This window comes from Cetorhinus maximus, chromosome 23 (genome assembly GCF_964194155.1).
Source record: "Cetorhinus maximus chromosome 23, sCetMax3.hap1.1, whole genome shotgun sequence".
Lineage (NCBI taxonomy): Eukaryota > Metazoa > Chordata > Chondrichthyes > Lamniformes > Cetorhinidae > Cetorhinus > Cetorhinus maximus.
In genome coordinates, this window is record NC_135901.1 from 15,874,607 (window position 1) to 15,880,833 (window position 6,227).

Here is a 6,227-nt window from a genome sequence, read left to right on the forward strand (position 1 = left end):
ACTGAGAGGTCATGTCGCTTGTTACAGGAAGACAACTCTTGGTGTCCACCTAGTGCTTCAGTTTGTTTTGAGTTTCATAATGCAGAAGGCTCGGTCCTGCAAATATCTCAGGCAACAATGTTTTCTGCTCAATCATTCGGAGCAGCCTTCTCATCAGAAGACGAAATTCAACAAACATTTCTCAGCAATTTTTTATGTTATTCAACATTCAGTATTAATATATTTGACATTGATGCCCCCGGTTGACTTGAGACTCTCTGAAATATACAACAACATCGAAATGTAAACTTGACTGGCAAATAAAAGAATGCCAGACACCAGGTAATGCACCTGATATGGGTCTGATTTGAGAGGCAGTCCAACAGTCAGCATTGCAACAAAATAAAAGAACTTTACAGGGAACAGGCTTGAGAATGATGCGGTGAATAGATCTGAACACTCTTTGTCTGTCTTTGTGAGCACACGTTACAATGAGACACCTTTGACATGGTGAGTAACTGTGTTAAGCTGCATCGAAAGACGTGCTGATTTTGCTGCATGCATTTTATGACCTCGGTGAGAGCAAATGCATTATGCCTGTAATATATGAGATTCAGGTAAGCTTCAACGGTGCAAATTATTCTCACTATTGAATGAGTAAGTTTTCATAATGTTTCTGCCCGGTTTCGAACCGGGGACCTTTCGCGTGTTAGGCGAACGTGATAACCACTACACTACAGAAACTGCCGTACATTTATGGAGCTTGTCCGCAATGCTAAACTGCGCTGTAACACTGCAGCAATCTGGGTTCGTGCTGCAGAGAAATTAAATACAGCTGCGATTCTCAGGAACGCTGCAGCGAGACTGGTGTTACAACGTCATCATAAAATGGCCTAGCACCATGTATCCATGCAAAGGCATAAGGGGCCCTTCCATCATCCGATCCGAGGCACACTAAACGAGCGCACTAATTAATTACAATTTGCTTCTCTCTCTTAGTGAACCAGTTTTTTCCTCTCTTTCATTAAATTGCTGAATTCCCTTTTGAAAAAGTCGTTTCTGCAGAATCCACGCCTGGTTTCCCTTGATTCACAAGGTTCACTTGACGATTTGGACTTGGGTTCCTAATATACTTCGCCAGATGAACATGATGTAATTTTGCAATTGATCTCATCGAATTTGCGAAAGTGTTATTTTTTTCAACCTTACTATTTTTACAATCTCACTACTTTTGCTCCACAGCCCTTCAATCGAAGGTGCGATATTACAGAGGAAAATGTTTGTTTCGGAGTTTAACAGGGCCCTGCCAAGATTGCATGCTTCAATTGTTCGTTTATTTCATTTGATTTGAAATAATTTTGTTCCTGGACCGGAATCTTACAGAGGATAAATATTGGTGTAACAAACAGGGCAGTGCTGAGCTACCAGAATGTTTGGAGGATTCCAACGGTTGGACTGAGGGTCCAACTCAATTGTTGCAGGAACTAACTGTAGGTTTCACCCTGGTGCCTCTGCTTGCTCTGAATTTCAAATGTACACGTATCCGTCCAGCAAATGACTCTGGGTGCAATGCTTTCTGCTCAATCATGAGGAACATCCGTCTTATCCTTGGCAGCCGAAATTAAACAAATCTTGTTCCGTATTTGTTCCGCTATTCTATATTTAATATTAACATTGTATCTGTTATTGATGCCTTCATTTGAATTGAGACTCTCTGAAAGATGCACCAAACTCGAATTGCAAACATGACTGATAGACAAAAGAATGCCAGTCAACAGGTAATGCAAACCATGTGGTGCTCATTTGAAATTGAGCACAATTAGCTTTTAAACAAAATGAAAGAAATTTAATGGGAGCAGTTTTGAGAATGATGCGTTCATTATATTTGATCCCTCTTTCCTCCAGGTGACAAGCCTTCTGGCACCTTAACCATGACCATGTAGCAGACAGGAGGGAAGCAAGCAAATCTGCACTGCACCTCGGTTTCCACGACTCCCTCGGTCGTTTTTTCTGATATTCTATTCTGAACACCGATTATTTAAAGGAGTGATTCTGTACCAGTTCCGTCATTTACTCTGGTTCAATTGCAGCATCGCTTGCGCCTGTCCTTATGCGCGCACTTTAGCATGAGACATCTTTGAGACGGTGAGTAATGATGTAAATCTGCATCGAAAACCCACTAAATTCTGTTGCTGACCGGACGAACTGCTAAAATGCGTGCCGAGTCAAAAAAGGAACATCTATTTCTACTCAGTGTTTCAAGAAATTTCAGCGTTTCTGATTTTGCTGCATTCATTTTAAGGCCCAGGTAAGAGCAAAAGCTCCATGCCTGAAGCATGTGAGATTCAGGTAACATTCAACAACAAACCTGACATACACAAATTTTCCTCTCTCAAAATTGGCCAGCTTGGATAATGTTTCTGCCCGGTTTCAAACCGGTGATTTTTCACGCGTGAGGCGAACGTGATAACCACTAATCTGGGTCTCTGTTGTGGAGAAATGAAATACAGCTGCTATTCTCAGGAACGCTGCAGCAAGCTGATGTAACAATGTCATCATAAAATGGCTGACCAGAATCTTACAGAGGATAAACAGTTGTGTAACAAACAGGGCAGTGCTGAGCTACCAGAATGTTTGGAGGATTGCAACGGCTGGACTGAGGGTCCAAGTCACTTGTTGCAGGAAGACAACTGTTCGTTTCACCCTGGTGCCTCAGCTTGCTCTGAGTTTCAACATGTACACGTGTCCGTCCAGCAAATGTCTCCGGGTGCAATGCTTTCTGCTCAATCATGAGGAACATCTGTCTTATCCTTGCGAGATGAAATTGAACAAACTTTACTCAGTATTTGTTCCGTTATTCTATATTTAATATTAATAGTTGATCTATTATTGATGCCTTCATTGGAATTGAGACTCTCTGAAATATATACCAACCTCGAAATTCAAACATGACTGATATCCGAAAGAATGCCAGTCAACAGGTAATGCAAACCATGTGGTGCTCTTTTAAAATTGAGCACAGTGAGCTTTTAAACAAAATCCAAAAATTTTACTGGGAGCAGTTTTGAGAATGATACGTTCATTATATTTGATCCCTCTTTGCTCCAGGTGAGAAGCCTTCTGGGGCCTAAATCGCCTCCATGTAGAAGACAGCAGGGAAGCCAGCAGGTCTGCACTGCGCCTCGGTTTCCAAGAGTCCCTGGGCCATTTTTCCTGCTACTTTATTCTGAAGACCGATTATTTAAAGATGTGATCATTTCTTCTGTTTCAATTACACGATAGCTTGCGCCTGTCCGAATGAGCAGACTTTACTATGAGACGTCTTTGAGATCGTGGGTAACGATGTAAATCTGCACAGAAAACCCATTAAATTCTGTTGCTGTTCGGACAAACTGCTAAAATGTGCCGAGTCAAAAAATGAACATCTATTTCTATTCAGTGTGTCATGAAATTTCAGCGCTTCTGATTATGCTGCACTCATTTTAAAGCTCAGGTAAGAGCAAAAGCACCATTTCTGTAGCATGCGAGATTCAGGTAAAATATAACAACAAACCTGAATGACGCAAATTTCCCTCTCGAGATTAGCGAGATAGGATAATGCTTCTGCTAGGGTTTCGAATCATGGGCTTTTAACGTGTGAGGCGAACGTGAAAACCACTACACGACAGAAACACTGGGCAACCACCACGACAGTGATCTTATCTGGAATGTTAAACTGAGCTGTCACTCAGCAGCTGCCTGGCTATTTGGTTGGGAGAAATGGAATTCAGCTGCTAGAATTTGGAATGCTGCAGACAGACTCATATGACAATGTCATCATAAAATGGCATAACACCATGTATTCATACAAGGGCCCTTCCATCATCCTGTCTCTGCCAGATTTTTTAAAGAGCAAGCAAATTAACTTCAGTTTCCTTCTCTCTTTTAGTAAACCTGTTATTTTTCTGAATATCAATTAATTGCACAATTCCCTTTCAAAATGGAGTTTCTGCAGATTCCGTGCCTCGTTTGCCTTAAATGACATTGTTTCCCTCACCCAATGCCGTGAAGATTTAGATTTGTGTTCCTTACATAGCTATGCATATGAACATTATTTACTTTTCCTCTTGATTTCATGTCGAATTGACGAAAGTGCTCATTTTTCTGATCAAACATCGCATTATTTCTGAGGTATTTACACAATCTAATTACCTTTGCCCCACGACTCATTATTCCAGGGTGTTAAGAGGAAAATGATTGCTACAGTTAAACAGAGCCCTGCCAGGATCACATGCTGAAATAGATAGTTTCATTCAGTTGGTTTCATTTAATTTTGTTCTGGGAATGTAATTTTACAGATTATATTTTCCTTTAGGAAACAGGGCAATGCTGATCTACCAGAATGTTTGGAGGATTCCACTGGTTAGACTGAGAGGTCAGGTCACTTATTACAGGAAGGCAACTCTTGGTTTTCACCTGGTGAAACAGTTTTTTTAAAATTTCATAATGCAGAATGCTCGGTCCAGCAAATGTCTCAGGCAGCAATGCTTTCTGCTCAATCATTATTAACACCCTTCTCCTCCTCAGAAGACGAAATTCAACAAACTTTACTCTGCATTTATTTTACGTTATTCAACATTCAGTATTAATATATTTCTATTTGATATTGAAGTCCTCGGTTGACTTGAGACTCTCTGAAATATACAACAACATCGAATTGCAAACGTGACTGGCAAGCAAAAGAATGCCAGACACCAGGTAATGCACTTGATATGGGTCTGATTTGAGATTTAGCACAACAGTCAGCATTTCAACAAAATCATCAAAGAATTTTACAGGGAACAGGTTTGAGAATGACACATTAATTATATTTGTTCCCTCTGTGAGCACACATTACTATGAAACATCATTGACATGTTGAGTAACTGTTAATCTGCATCGAAACACCCATTAATTTCTGTTGACTGAACAAACTGCTAATATGTGAGCGCAGTGAAATATGAACATCTATTTCCACTCATTTTGCTGCATTCATGTTATGACCTCGGTGAGAGCAAATGCAATATGCCGATAACATAGGAACTCAGGTAAGTTTCAATGATGCAAATTATCCTAATTATTTAATGAGAAAGTTTTAACAATGCTGTTGCCCGGTTTCGGACCGGGGACTTTTCGCGTGTTAGGCGAATGTGATAACCACTACACTACAGAAACTGCCATGGCTGCAGTGAGCCTGTCTGGAAACTGTGCTCGAACGCAGCAGCACTCTGGGTCTCTGTTTCGGAGAAATGGAATTCAGCTGCTCTTATGGGAACGCTGCAGCGAGGCTGATATAACAATGTAATCATAAAATGGCCTAGCACCATGTATCCATACAATGGCAACAGAGGCCCTTCCATCATCCGATCTCAGGCCCCTTTTTAAACGAGGAAACTAATTAATCACAATTTGTTTCTCTCTCTTAAACAAGTTTTTTATTCCTCCCTTTCATTAAATTGCTGAATTCCCTTTTGAAAAAGTCATTTCTGCAGAATCCATACCTAGTTTCCCTTAATTCACAAGGTTCACATGACGATTTGGACTAATATACTTTACCATATGAACATGATGTAATTATGCAATTGATCTCATATCTAATTTACGAAAGTGTTCTTTTCTCTGATCAAACATCTCATTATATCCGAGTTGATTTATACAATCTTATTACTTTTGCGCCACAACCCTTCAATCAAGGGTGCTATATTACAGAGGAAAATGTTTGTTAAGGAGTTTAACAGAGCCCTGTCAAGATCGCATGCTTCAATAGTTTGTTTCCTTCATTTGGTTTGAAATAATTTTCTTCCTGGACTGGAATATTACAGAGGATAAATATTTGTGTAGAAAACAGGGCAGTGCTGAGTCACCAGAATGTTTGGAGGTTTCCAATGGTTGGACTGACCAGGGAAGCTGACAAGCAAGCCTTCAAAATCACTGATGATCATTTCTTTACCTGTTACTGCCCTTCAGTTCACTGACACTGCCGACAGGTTTCTCACACAAAATGGTTTGTTTGTTTAACGTTTGGTCACCGGCTATCGAGCTCAGGCCATGATGGAGAAAGCATTGACTCCGAACCACCTGGGTCCACCATCACCAGCTCCGTGTTGTCCTGTCCATCATTCTTGTGTCAGTTAATCCATCCTGCCTCGCTCTCTATTACAGATCTTCCCTTTTGTTCTTTTTACGGAGTGACTCCTGACTTTTCAATCAGCTGGAAATAGCAGGCAGAG

General features: G+C 40.6%; 1 non-coding gene across 1 annotated transcript; it reads right to left on the bottom strand.

The window, feature by feature from the left end:
* Window positions 1-650: 650 nt before the first annotated feature.
* On the bottom strand, window positions 651-723 carry trnav-aac (transfer RNA valine (anticodon AAC)). Its single transcript has one exon. It is a non-coding gene; the product is annotated as a tRNA-Val (tRNA).
* Between the last annotated feature and the right edge of the window lie 5,504 nt (window positions 724-6,227).